The 14829-nt window shown below is 38.6% G+C and overlaps 1 protein-coding gene across 9 annotated transcripts in view; it reads right to left on the bottom strand.

The window, feature by feature from the left end:
• Window positions 1–14829, bottom strand: part of DYNC1I1 (dynein cytoplasmic 1 intermediate chain 1) — a 343873-nt gene that overhangs the window by 42417 nt on the left and 286627 nt on the right. The gene's annotated exons all lie outside the window — the stretch shown is intronic.

The raw sequence follows: 14829 nt of genomic DNA, 5'->3' as shown, positions 1-14829 counted from the left end.
AGAAAAAAAAATAAGAAAACAAAGAGTTTGATAAAAATAGGCCAAAGACTTTAACAGTCACCTCCCCAGAGAAGATACACAGATAGCAAATAAGCATATGAAAAGATGCTCCACATGATATGTCATCAACGAAATGCAAATTAAAACAACAACAAGATACCACTACGCATCTATTAGAATGGCCACAGTGCTGGCCACTGACAACACCAAATGCTGTCTAGGATGTGGAGCGACAGGAACTCTCATTCATTGCTGGTGGGCATGCAAAAGGTTACAATCACTTTGGAAAATAGCCTGGCTGTTTCTTACAAAGCAAAACATACTTTTACCATTGGATCCAGCGATCATACTCATTGGTATTTACCCAAAGGAGTTGAAAACTTATGTCCACCCAAAAACTTGCACATGGATGGATGTTTATAGCAACTTTATAAGTGCCAAAACTTGGAAGCAACCAAGGTATCTTTCAGTAGGTGAATACATACATAAACTACAGTACATTTTAGACAATGCAATATAATTCACGCTTAAAAAGAAATCAGCCCTCTAGCCATGAAAAGATATGGAGGGAACATAAATGCACATTACTAAGTAAAAGAAGCCAATTTGAAAAGGCTACATACTATATGATTTCAACTATATGCCATTCTGGAAAAGGCAAAACAATGCAGACAGTAAAAAGATCAGTGGCTGCCAGAGTTAGGGGTGTAGCATTAAATAGGCAGAGCACAGAGGCTATTTAGGGCAGTAAACGCTCTGTATGATATCCTTAGGACAGACACATGTCATTATACATCTGTCCAAACCCACAGAATGTACAGGCTAAGAGTAGACCTTAATGTAAACTATGGACTTTGAGCGATTGTGAAAAAGAATACAGTTACTCTCTTCTTGCATGTTTTGCAATGATAACATGTAGGTTGCTATGTAAACATTTATATATTCCTTCCTAGGTTTGTACAATTGATTGGACAGAGGGGAAAATGATCTATGGAATAGAAAAAAGGTAATAAATGGGGAATGCAGTTATCAGAGATATCAATAATGAACAGAGCTGTCTTTGCAGGTCCATGGGGTAGTTCAGTTACTGGGTGCCTGAATGAGCAATGAAATAAACTTGTGATAAATAGAAAACTTCTGAGTTCATCCTATCATTACTCAGCAATATAACTGCTACAGGCTTAATTTAATTTACATGTAAATGGTCACTAAGATAATCGGCCTGTATTATATCTTAACCATTTACCACTCTGGTTAAAAGCGGTGGGGAACATGGAACAGATGTGAAATAAGGCCACTAACCTCAAGAAGTTCAGCTCAGTGGAAAGAAGAAGCAACGAACAGTTAAATACAATAAAAGACACTGACATTATATTCACATTTTAGATTGTTTGGTGTTGATTAAAACTACATTATACAAATGGTTATATGACTATAGAATGATACATTATTAAACCAGATAAAACAGTAAGTTATTCTAGCATCTGAGTCCACTACTAAATGGCAAATAAAAATAAGCAGCCAGTTCAAAACAGTAAAACCTATGGTTTTTTAAACACACTGATTTCTAACTGACTCAGTGACAATCAATGTAAGGTGGAAAAAATATGGGACTGAAAGGCTATATGCATCGCTCCCCTCTAGACATTGGTTTTCTTTCCTATAAAATCAGGGCATTATCTGCAGAGTAAATTCCCAGGTCTGATTTCTGTGGCTGAAACCAGATTTTCTGGTTGTCTCTCTTCCTTGTTTCCCACACAGGGACTTTGATTCTATAAAGGACATAAAGACTGTTTATAGAAAAATAAGTGGTCTATTTAATCACTATTCCCTGTGGTGCTGGCACCATCCGTGCCTCCCGGGAAAACTCCCCCCATGGCTCCTGGAGCCCTGTCACGCCTCCCTCTCTGAGGACTATTTCTGGACACTAAAATCTCCCTTCCTTTCTGCCTCTCTCTTTTCTATGTCTCTAGATATGGTCAAGTTTAGTCATCTCCCTCCTTACCGATTTGATTCTGGTTTACTCGTTTGACATTATTACTGGGAGTGCAAATTGGAAAGACGGTATTCAGAGCTTGTGGGACTAATGATTAGATGCTTGTCCAAAAGGGTGGAAAACCATGACAAGCAGGTTGAGGTGGTTCGATGTGATTAGGAAAGCAAGGGGAGCAATGTCAGAGTTTCCAGAGGTCTGTTCCAAGGAATACTGTTCGCTCAGGATTCTTGAGTCAAAACCAGCCCTGTATCTACATACGGTGGGGGGTCTCGGCAGGCCACATATCCAGCCCATTCCTGAAGAAAGTCTAAAAGGCCTCCCTGCTAAAGATGAGTGTTCACCTTGGTTAACTCTTTCTGTATTGTTTTATCATCGTGGATCTCCTTTTAAAAATGCCTGTTAAGATTCCACAGAATACAAACCCTGTTTTATGTTGTAGTATAAGGAGATGGCAGAATGAGAGTTGTATTTTAGGAAGATTATTTAAGAAAGGAGCAGGATGAATGAACCTAGGGAGACACCAACTTTGGAGAAACTGGTAATAACTTTGTCACATGCTTGATAATAAAGACATGGTCATTCTCTACTCTTAAGGAGGTAGTTTTCCAAGACTTTATTTTTTTGGGGGGAGTACATACTTAGAGAAGAGAAGTACTGTTCTAAGTTATTAAAATCTAGATTTACACAAAAGACTGTGAAAGGAAAGAAAACCAGAAACAAGCCCGCACAAATACAGACACTAACAGGCATGAAGACACACACTTCATCTTGATGGTGCATGGATTGCTATGTTAAAAAAAAAATCTGTTTTTATAGCAAAAGAATAGCGAAAATCAGCTCATTTACTGAATTTTGTGAAAGGAGGGTGATTGAAGGCGAGGAAAAAATCAAACCAATCAGGCATAAATTAAGTTCCATAGGTGAGTGCAAGCCAAGAGTCTCAAGCAAAACCCTCCTGGATTAGTGACCCATTATCCCTCTTAATGCAGCTGGGCCTGGCAGAGTGGTAAAAGGGAAATCTGGTTTAAAAGTTAAGTTTTTAATCATTAAGGAAAGTCCTAAGTGAGAAGGAAACTGACAACTTCTAAGAGACTTCTTACTTTTGACTTGGGCTTAGTTCAAGCCAGTGAACCAGGGGACAGGAGGGAAAACTATTTCACTAGACTGCCAATTCCACAACATTCCTCCCCAGAAACTTCCACAGAGCTGGTGAGCTTCCAGTAGTAAACAGTGAGGTCTGTTTCCCCAGAATTTATGGGAGGGCCTGTTACTCTACTTTGGAAGGAAAAAATGAGAGTTTTCAGTGATTAATTATATTTATTTTTCCTCTATAAAACTCTTATTTATTCTGTACAAAGCACTAGAAGAACAAGCATATCTAATTTTTATTGTCCCAAGTTGATAAAGTAGTAATGGTCAAACTCTACTCATTTTGTATTGTTTGTAATACTGGCAAACTAACATATATTAGACACAGAATAAAAATTATCAAAGAAATATCCTACTCTGAATGAAAGAGCATGTGGATATACTCTAAGTAATTAAAGAAATGTGTGGAAGTTGATTAAATAGATTAAAAGAAATGTGTGAAAGTAATTCATGTTAGAAAATACTAAGAAAAAAATCCTTACCTAGGCTTTCTCAAGACAAATGGGAGTTTTTCCATCTTCTTGTCTTACCATATTTAAATCCCCTTTTCGATGTCAGAACTTATGTGGGAAGGAGGACAGGTGTGAAGAGACTCGTGGGGCTCTGGGTGAGGGTTAGAAGTACCGGTGACGGAAGTGTGTTAGGACGAAGAAGGACGAGGAAGAGAAAATCAGGGCTGGGCAACAGCAGGTTTACAGCATTGAGTATATGAAACACAAGTTATTCTTGTATTGTTGTTTATTAATTATTGTATTATGTATTTACATTGTACCTGTAAACTTACTTTTGTCCACTCTGATATATTTGGCTCAAAAATTTAAAAATAATTATAAGTTGATGAAAACAAAAGTCCAACTAAATGTACAATGGAGGAACAAGTAAACATAAGGAAACTTGATTTGGGGTGGTGAACACGCAATACAACGTGCAGATGATGTGTTGTAGAGATGCGCACTTGAATCTTGCATAATTGCTAACCAATGTCACCCCCCAAAATTCAATAAAAAAAAGGGGGGGAAAGCTAACAGAAAAGTCAGAAGAGACAATTCTGCATGATCCATTCAAGATGGGGGTCATGTGGCAGTATATTTACAAAAGCATACTTAGAATTATGTGACATCATTGGTAGAATGCCAGTCACACGGAAGAATTTAGTTGAATGCAGCTTCTATTATGATGATGATGATGATTATTATCATTATAGTCTTTATCATGATGATTGGGCTCCATCTGAAAATTTAAATGGAGCAGTGAATTGAGAGGGAAGTTTCATGAAGGGTTGTAAATTAAACATTTGGGTCAATCAAGATGTTGCCATTGAATGTGGCAGAATTGTGAATATTCATTAATAATGCAATCGACTAATATTGAGCTAGGAGGAATCTATGGGATGTACGGGGTTAATGTGGGACACAGTATTTCTAGTAGTCTGATGGCACAGTCATCAGATGGAGAACATCATGCTAGCTAACACCGTGGTTCAAACCCCTGAGGAGAAGGGGAGATGTCTTTTGTGCCCAGTCTCACTCTGCATGCCACCAAAGAAGAGGCAGTGAGACCTCACTTTCCCATAAGCTATAACCTTTGTCATTTTCAAAAGAAAGTCTACGCTCCGTCGCATATCATTGCAGACTGCCTTTCACCATCTGGTCCCTTTTCTGCTTCCAGAGACATCCTTTCATTATTCTCTTCTGGTCATCTTGTACCCACTGCTACAGGTCAATTGAATCACTTTAATATCCAAATAACAATTGCAAAAATAACAATATTTAATAATAATAATAATAGCATTGCTACTTTTTTGCTGTCAAAAAAAGCTTTTTTGCTTTTTTACTAGTCAGCATTGCTGACTCTGTGCATGTCACTCTTCTAAGAGTCTTGCATATATTATTCACTTAATCTCCACATTTATCCTATGAGAGAGACAGCATTTTAATCTTCATTATATAGATGAATAAATTGCGACACCAAAAGTGTAAGTAACTTCTCTAAAGTCACACAGCTAGAGTATCAACTATCCCATGCTTCTGTTTTTTAACATTCTGTTCCTTTTGCTTAAATTCCTTTCCCTTTCTCCCATTACCTAACTAACTCTTTCACACTTCAACTTGGAGGTCGCCTACTTTGAGAAGCTTTATTGGAATATTTCTTTTTCCATCCCCACTCCACTGCTTTAGTTCGAGTTAGGAATTTCTCTTATGAACTATGGTTTTAAAAAGAGTCAAGCCTCCTTTTTCTGGAGGGACTCACATCCCACAAGAGACAGTTTCCCAGGGGTATCTTTAGAAAGAGCATTTACTGCATGTGACTAGGCTACAGGGTACCAAGAGGTGACTCTCAGGCTGTTGGGGAACCTCTTCCCTCGCTCACTTGGACATACACTCTCTGGAGTGGAAGGGTGGCTAAGGACAGACACTATGTTGCCCAGCATTCTCACAAACGAGTGGGAATTCTACTCATCTACTTCATAAGAAAATTACTTAGGAGGCCACTCTACCCCTGCCTAGATGGTTACCTTCGATCTTTTTTCCAAATTATAGTTCTTAAATATCTCCTAATAGAATTTTAAAAGCTTGACTTCAGTTTTCTAATCATTATATTTCTAAATTATGGCTGTGAATTTTACTGCTCAAAACCACTGCCAACTAAATATTTGCGACAATATTTCTTTAATGAACACCTTTGTAAATACCCATGGATTATTCATTTTTATGTTAATTCAGTGATTTATTCAGTATCTACCAGGTGCCAAGATTATGCCAGCTACTAGGGAAGCAGACAAAATCATATGGGCCTACTCTCAAAGAACCTGTGGTCTTATGGGGAGAGGGTGGAGATTCTACACATATGAAATGTGATGGGCAAAAGTATTTTTATTATTGCACTATCTATAGCAGTGGTCCCCAACCCCCAGGCTGCGGACCGGTACCAGTTCGTGGGTCATTTGGTACCGGTCCACAGAGAAAGAATAACTAACTTACATTATTTCCATTTTATTTATATTTAAGTCTGAACGATGTTTTTTTTTTTTTTTAAATGACCAGATTTCCTCTGTTACATCTGTCTAAGAATCACTCTTGACGCTTGTCTCGGTCACATGATACATTTATCTGTCCCACCCTAAATGCGGGTCCGTGAAAATATTTTCTGACATTAAACCGGTCCGTGGCCCAAAAATGGTTGGGGACCACTGGTTTAGAACATCCTAGCACTTTATCCTCAAAGAGGTAGGTCATTTCTACTACGAAGTTGTAAAATGGCCCTTCTGAAATGAAATGATGAGTTGTGGGTATGACATAAATACAGAATTTTTAATATTTCAGTTTTGAGTAGATCTCTAAGGATTTCTATTAACATGTAAATCATAAATTGTAGATTCCTGAATGGGATGTAAGGTACTGAGGCTAGTACTTTAGTTAGAGGCTGGAGAAAAAAAGTGTCCTTGAATTCTAGCCAGAGATAAGATCTAGTTGAAGAAATGGCTGGGAAGATATTCAGGGTTTTTTTATAGGCCACTTTGGGGTCAGAGAAGGGAGGTAGGTGTTTGATAGCTGGGATTCAAATAGGAAAAGATGTGATGTTTTTATTTTTTCTACATATTATTTTAAAATCATGACTTTCCTTTTTTTATTTGTTAAGTATTCCATTGCCATGAATTGCTGTGCTTGTTCATGGCATGTAAACTTACTACAGCTTTTTAAGAAAATAATGCTGCATTATGTGGCACGAGTCACGGATTCAGTTATACTATTTTATCTTGAGGAAATAATGAAGCAGAAAGCTACAAGCACAGAGATATTTACTGCAGCATTATAATTGGAAAATGTTGAGAACCACCTAAATGTCTCATAGTAAAGAGTAGTTCAGTACTTCAGTAAATCCATATGTGTTAAAAATTGTGATTATGTTGACACTATAGAAATTAGGAAAAGCTGAATATAAAATGGTGCATTATGATTGTAGTTACTGAACTGATAATATATGTTTTGGAAAGTAAAGCAACAGAATTGTATGGAAACAGAAAATTTACTCAGGGCTGTACCGCAAGAGTTAGCTATGAGCATTGTTTATAATGGTGAAAAATTACAATGGCTTCGTTGACAGCTGAATATCGTGTCCATTAACAATTAATGTAGAAGATTTAGTGACATGAAAACTATTGAGTCATAAAGTAGAAAAGGTATTATAAAACTGTTATAAATGATTTTTGTAATATCATATTTAGAGTAGGACAAGTATCTAAATTAGTGACTGTAACATTACCAGAATGTTAACAATGATTTTTTTTAGTGTTTGGTCTTTGGATTTTTATTTTATTTTTTGTTTTTATTTTTTTTCTATAACAAAGAGGTGTTTTGTGATAGGTGCCTTACTAATGAGAAACATAAAATTGATGACATGTCATAAATGAGAAAATTCAAGTCTGGGTTTAACAAATCTATTTTAAGTTGCTAACTTCCACCTTCCACTTCCTGTCCACTTAGCCCCCTATGCCCCCCCTGCCCTTTCCCCTTTATTTGTGATAACATCTCAAGTACTGTGCAGTATAATTATTATGTAGATTGTTTTGTCTTTCACTAGAAGTAAGATTCCAGATGGCAGGAATCTTCGCTTCGTTCATTGAGTCATCCCAATCACCTAGAATAGTACCTAGCAAATAACAGGCATTCAGTGAATATTTATTTGCAGTTAGTTAAAAAAATTATCAATGACCTAGAAGCAAGACAGTTTTTATTTTTGCCTACCTTCTGTTCTTTGTCTACATTTATGCATTTTTAAAAGACCCTTTCCCTCTTAAATTATCAACATTTTTCATGTGTACATGTTCTTTATAATTTTTAATACTTCTGACATTCCGTTGTATAGATGTACCATAATTTATTAAAAACTATTCCCTAATTTTGGGTATGTAAGTAATTTTTATTGTTTTGTTACCATAAAGGCCTTTACAGTATTTCACAGGTGTGCAACTTTTTTTATTTCAAAGTGATAGTCTTAGGATGAATTTCTAGGACTAGAATTCCCAAGTTAAAAAATATGAATATCTTGAGAGCTCTAGTTACGAGTTGTCTTATGAAACAACTTTTGGGTATAGTATTTCATAATTACATCAAGGTGGGATATGATATGAAATATATTAAAGCTTTTATATACATAAAAGTATTCTCATGCCCATCATCCAAAGTAACAGTTACTAAGCCTTTGTCACATTTTCTTCATCTAAGGCAGTGGTCCCCAACCCCCAGGCCGCAGACCAGTACCAGTCCGTGGGCCATTTGGTACCGGTCCGCAGAGAAAGAATAAATACCTTACATTATTTCTGTTTTATTTATATTTAAGTCTGAACGATGTTTTATTTTTTAAAAAATGACCAGATTCCCTCTGTTACATCTGTCTAAGACTCACTCTTTATGCTTGTCTCAGTCACATGATACATTTATGCGTCCCACCCTAAAGGCCGGTCCGTGAAAATATTTTCTGACATTAAACCAGTCCGTGGCCCAAAAAAGGTTGCGGACCACTGGATCTATATTATTGCCACGTTTAACTTTTATTTCAACATATAATCATTTTCAATGAATACATTTTAAATGTAAGAACTAATGTTTTTCCTTAGAAACAAAATTTTCTCAGTCATCTTATATTTTGACCCACCCAGGATGTAAAACTGAAATAGTTAACATTTATTAGTTATTGATTTCCCAGCAGTTGCTTAAAATTTGTAGATTATCTAAATTATATAAAGTCATCACCATTAAGTCACTTCGACAATTTCAGTCTCAGACTCACTGTTTGGTTAAAACATTAGAGGGCTGAGATGCCTGCTAACTGCTAGACAGATTATACAATGTCAAGACACATTTGGAGGAAGTCAGGGATTTTCATTCATCAAATATGTGCCCTGAAAGGTTCCTGAATGATAGGACCCCAGGGTGCTGTCAGGGTCACCATCAGCCAGTACCTGGAAGAAAGCAGGCCATATTCTTGACCAGTAACATAGAGGAATAAAATTGTAGGGCCCGAAAGTTCTAGTGCAGAAAGGATTCAGAGGAGATTATCAATAATAAAAGCAGAAGAAACATGAGTCCTTTGAAGTTTAAAGGAAGGACTGAGCTGGCAAATACACGAAGAATATCAAGAACCTTAATCCTTGTGAAGCTGTCTAAGGACCAAAATAAATATTAACCCAATGTTTAATTGGAATCCACTGAAACTTTCCAAACTGGATGCAATGATAAAAAGCCCAGAGACTCATAACTTGTCTAGCCACTAAGCTAAACTACAGTGCAGGAACAAAATTATCCCAAACCTCAGCAAACAGAAAAGCTGAGTGGAATAATGAATGTTTTCATCCAGCCAAGAGTTCATACTTTATTTCTAAGCATCAACTCCAGAATTTCTTGATGGATGCGAAATTTAATGTGCTAAGGTATAGTAAAAGGTAAGAGTTGGTACTCAATAGTATTTATTCAGGCAATGCATTAATTTTTTTTTTTTAAAAAGGATCACCATGAGTAGACTTTTAAGTATGCAGCTTTTTACTTTTTTTTTTTCTCTTAAAACCAGTTTCATGAACATATTCAAAGAAAGATGTTGCAAGGGACTAATCAACATTATTGAAACAGCAAAGTTATGAAATGAAAATGGCAAAATGACATTGGAATAGGCCAGGAGGAGGTCAGGGCAAATTCTAAACAAGCAGGTTAAGTGGTGATCATAGGGATAAAGGTAGACTGGAGGAGGTAAAACTGCCACTTGGTGGGAAAAGGTAGAAGATACATAAAATGGAAAGGGGATAACAAGGTCAAGGGTGGGTGTCTGTGTTTTGTTTTGTTTACAGTGATTTGGAGAGAATGGGAGGTTGAGCATAGGAAGATGAGACAGATAATGCTTAATGTGGGAATTCACACGAAAAGATCTCACATGAGAGGTCTCCACGGGGATAGGTAGAGGACCTACACTCTTCACCTTCCTGGCCCTGCCCCCACACTCCAGTTAGCATGCATCTGATTGTTCTCCTACTTGTTTGGACTCTCTTGTATACTAACCAACTGTAACAACACTCTTTACTACGCAAGGTTTTACACTGAAGCAAGGGTCATATAGTTCATTTTCTTTACCTTCTTTTGCATGGAGTTAAAATATGTTGATAATTAAGGTGATAAACGAAGCTTCTATTACTATCAAAAATGGTTGAATTGTTTTAGAGTACTTTTTAAAAAAAGTATGCCTTTAATGATATTGTCTTATGTTTCTGACCAAATTAAAAAAAAAATAGAACCTGCCTCTTTCACTAAAATGCAATGACTTATTTTTTTTTATTAAGTCAACTAAGCTAATAAAACCAGAAAGAATCATTTAAAAATTTCAAGATTCCTAATACTATTAAATAGGTTCATTTGCCACCAATAATCAGTGTGACAATTTGGTGTTCAAGAACTAACCCACTCTAGCCCTGGCTGGCTAGCTTGGTTGGTTGGAGCATCGTTCTAAGGTTAGATCCAAGGTTGCAGGTTAGATCCATGGTCAGGGCACATACAGGAACAGATTAATGTTTCTGTCTCTCTCTTCCTCTCTCTTTAAAATTAATAAATACATTAAAAGCCCTGGCCGGTTGGCTCAGTGGTAGAGCGTCAGCCTGGCGTGCAGGAGTCCCGGGTTTAATTCCCGGCCAGGGCACACAGAAGAAGCGCCCATCTGCTTTTCCACCCCTCCCCCTCTCCTTCCTCTCTGTCTCTCTTTTCCCCTCTCGCAGTCAAGGCTCCATTGGAGTAAAGTTGGCCCGGGCGCTGAGGATGGCTCTGTGGCCTCTGCCTCAGACGCTAGAATGGTTCTGGTAGCAACAGAGCAATGCCCCAGATGGGCAAAGCATCGCCCCCTGGTGGGCATGCGGGGTGGATCCCGGTAGGGCGCATGCGGGAGTCTGTCTGACTGCCTCCCCGTTTCCAACTTCAGAAAATAAATAAATAAATAAATAAATAAATAAATAAATAAATACATTAAAAAAAAAAAAGAACTGTACCATTCTTTGGGGACTATTTAGAAACCTAAACCTCCAACAGATGGAGTACAATGTTCTTCCTTAAGTCTTCCCAAATTCAAAAATTCCACCTGCCCAACCTTCATAGAAAGTTTAAATAGCACCACATATGAAGTTAATGGTAATATTAAGTTTCCAAATCACAAAAAGAATTGACAATGACTGCATTTTCTTCAAATATACTTTTCCTATTTAACTGCAATATTTCTAATATCCTGTGCAGAACTTTTTTTTTAGTCTTGATCTTTAAAATCATAGTTCCTGCTTTCTAAAACTGTGTGAAATAGTATTGTCTCTTTGGCAATCACAATACTTATGCAGAGTGAATGGATATGGACTTTGCTACGGGCTTCAAGATTAGATTAATTTTGCTCAGTGTGCTAATTCCAGCATAACATTCTCCCCTGGAATACAGATTTTCCCCCCTAACATTTTATCTTTGTGTGAGCAATGTGAATTCTTGATCAGTAGCGTGTACAAAATGCATGTCTATATTGCCAAATTTTCTTGTTGTTGGCTTTCCTTTAAATTTCTTTTGATTATCTTTTCAAGCTATACTTATTTTTATGCAGAAAGTGTCATGCTGTAGCCACTTTTTAAATTTCACTTTTGACTAATTGAAAGTCTTATTTCTCAGCATCAACTCTTTCTACAATTTGAAAGATTCTTCCTTATGTTATTTAATTTACAATCTGCCATGACTTGAATGTTTGTGTCCCCCCCCCCCCCAAATTCTTATGTTGAAATCCTAATTCCTAAAGAAGATAGTATTAGGAGGTGGGGGTCTTTGGAAGGTGACTAGGTCATGAGGGTGGAGCCTTCATCAACGAGATTAGTGTCTTATAAGAGACCCACACAGAGATCCCAGGCATCTTCCACTAAGTGAGGACGAGTTGGAGAACCGTGGAGAAGGTCCTCATCAGAACATGACCATGCTAGCACACTAAAGTTCATTCATTCCGTATTACTTTAATATTTCTAGAAAACAATTGTTTAAAATGGTTTCATCTATTTATTTTGATTTCATGTAAAATATTTACATGGCTCCCAAACCAAACATACAAAGTCTATGCAAAGAAGTATGGCTATGCTCTTCATTTCTTTCAGCCTCCTGCCTCCCTATCAGTGACATTTATGTGTGTGCGGTTATTTTTCCAACTTCTAGAAATAAATAAATATAGTACTAAGTAGTAACAGTATACTATTTATACTTTTCTCTGCCTTACCTTTCTCAATGAAAAATACACATACCCAGAGGCCACTCTGTAGTATTAGGTAGATGTCTTTCTTTCTTCCTACGCTTGAATACTACTCCCTGTGTGGATGTATCATACTTTTGATTCAGTCAGTGCCCTAAGGATGGATTTTGGGGTGTTTCTATCTAGTCTTGCTATTTAAGGTAGTCTTTCGATGAATCATGATTGTTCTCTCTAAATGGCAGTTTCATAAAAGAACCAGAGATTTTGGGAGAAATTACTGATTCTAATAAGTTTGGAATATTTTGTCTTACGCCATTTTTTCTAATTTTTGTTAATATATCTTTGGCATAGATTGCTAGAAGTGGGAATAGCTCTACAGGCATGTATTGTATTTAGATATTGCCAAATTCCCCTCCATGGCGTTGTGTCCCATTTTCTATTTCCAACTATAATGTATGAAAATGGAAGGCTTCTTTCAGCCTCATCACAGAGTATGTTGTCAAACTTGGATTTTTGTCAACCTGATAGTTGAAAATAGATTTCTCAACTTGATTTTAATTTCAATTTTTTTCTTATAAGTAGGTTGTTTTTCATATACTTAGGAGCCAATTCTGTCCTCTTGACCCACTCTCCATTAATACTCATGAAGCAACCCCCCAAAATCCCAATTTTTCTTTTATTTATTTATTTATTTATTTATTTATCTTTTTCTTTTTTCTGAAGCTGGAAACAGGGAGAGACAGTCAGACAGACTCCCGCATGCGCCCGACCGGGATCCACCCGGCACACGCACCAGGGGCGACGCTCTGCCCACCAGGGGGCGATGCTCTGCCCATCCTGGGCGTCGCCATGTTGCGACCAGAGCCACTCTAGCGCCTGAGGCAGAGGCCACAGAGCCATGCCCAGCGCCCGGGCCATCTTTGCTCCAATGGAGCCTTGGCTGCGGGAGGGGAAGAGAGAGACAGAGAGGAAAGCGCGGCGGAGGGGTGGAGAAGCAGATGGGCGCTTCTCCTGTGTGCCCTGGCCGGGAATCGAACCCGGGTCCTCCGCATGCTAGGCCGACGCTCTACCGCTGAGCCAACCAGCCAGGGCTTTCTTTTATTTCTTAAGTTGTTACTTTTCAATGTCCTTTTCCAATTTCATTTCTCCTGTTTGTTTCCTAAATATTCCTCTTTTTCTGAATCGGGTCTCAGTGTTTCCTTTTTAAAACCCACTTCTTGGACTGTACTAAATTATTGCTATTCTGACGGCTACTCAGTGCACAGCCTGGAGCTCCCTCTCTGCTTCTGTCTACATAGCCAGCTGCCTAATGAAGACTGTGAATTGTGCCTCCCAGGCACCTAAATTCAACCTGTGCAACCCTCTTTCCTGATGTGCCCTCCTCTGGTGTTCTCGGTGCAGTGACAAACTTCCAGCTGCCCCAGCTTTTATCTCTGAAATGCATCCGTCTACTTCTCTGCATCCCAAGGTGCTGATCTCGGTCACTGTCATTTCTCCCCTCGACAGTGACTGCTGCTTCCTCCCAGGTACTCTTGCCTTTTCTGGATCCCAACATAGTCAGAATTGCCTTTGAAAACACAGTAATATAGTGCCATTTACTATCTTAGAAACCTGCGAAGCTAAAAAAAAAAATAAGGAAACCCCAAACCAGAAAATGTCCCAAATTGTATTATTTCCATAGGAACCTATGTGTGTAAGTAGATGCTGCAAAGCTTGGGACAATCAACACTGAACTGATAGCAAAGCCCCCTCTGGGGAGGGGGTGGGATGACAGGCACTGAAGGGGAGTCATGGGGGGATTAGTGTTGGTGAAGGGGATTCAGTTTTTATCGTTATTAGAATTATTATTATTATTATTTTGTATTTTTCTGAAGCTGGAAACGGGGAGAGACAGTCAGACTCCCGCCCGACCGGGATCCACCCGGCACGCCCACCAGGGGCGACACTCTGCCCACCAGGGGGCGATTCTCTGCCCCTCCGGGGCGACGCTCTGCCGGGACCAGAGCCACTCTAGCGCCTGGGGCAGAGGCCAAGGAGCCATCTCCAGCGCCCCGGGCCATCTTTGCTCCAATGGAGCCTGGGCTGCAGGAGGGGAAGAGAGAGACAGAGAGGAAGGAGAGGGGGAGGGGTGGAGAAGCAGATGGGCGCTTCTCCTGTGTGCCCTGGCCGGGAATCGAACCCGGGACTACTGCACACCAGGCCGACACTCTACCACTGAGCCAACCGGCCAGGGTCGTTATTAGAATTATTAAAAAAAATTTTTTTTTTACAATTACAGTGTTTTCAAGTATTATATATTTTAGAATAAGTAAAGTCGACCTAGAAAGGGAGTGTTGACCAGCTCTGAGGCAGAGGGGCTCACAGCAGGCTGTTCACATTCCAGTGCCGGACACCAGGTCACCTGGAGAGACCTTAGCTTCCCTGCAACACCCCCGGGGAGCACA

The sequence above is a fragment of the Saccopteryx bilineata genome, chromosome 7 (genome assembly GCF_036850765.1).
Source record: "Saccopteryx bilineata isolate mSacBil1 chromosome 7, mSacBil1_pri_phased_curated, whole genome shotgun sequence".
Lineage (NCBI taxonomy): Eukaryota > Metazoa > Chordata > Mammalia > Chiroptera > Emballonuridae > Saccopteryx > Saccopteryx bilineata.
This window is presented reverse-complemented; position numbering and strand designations above follow the sequence as displayed.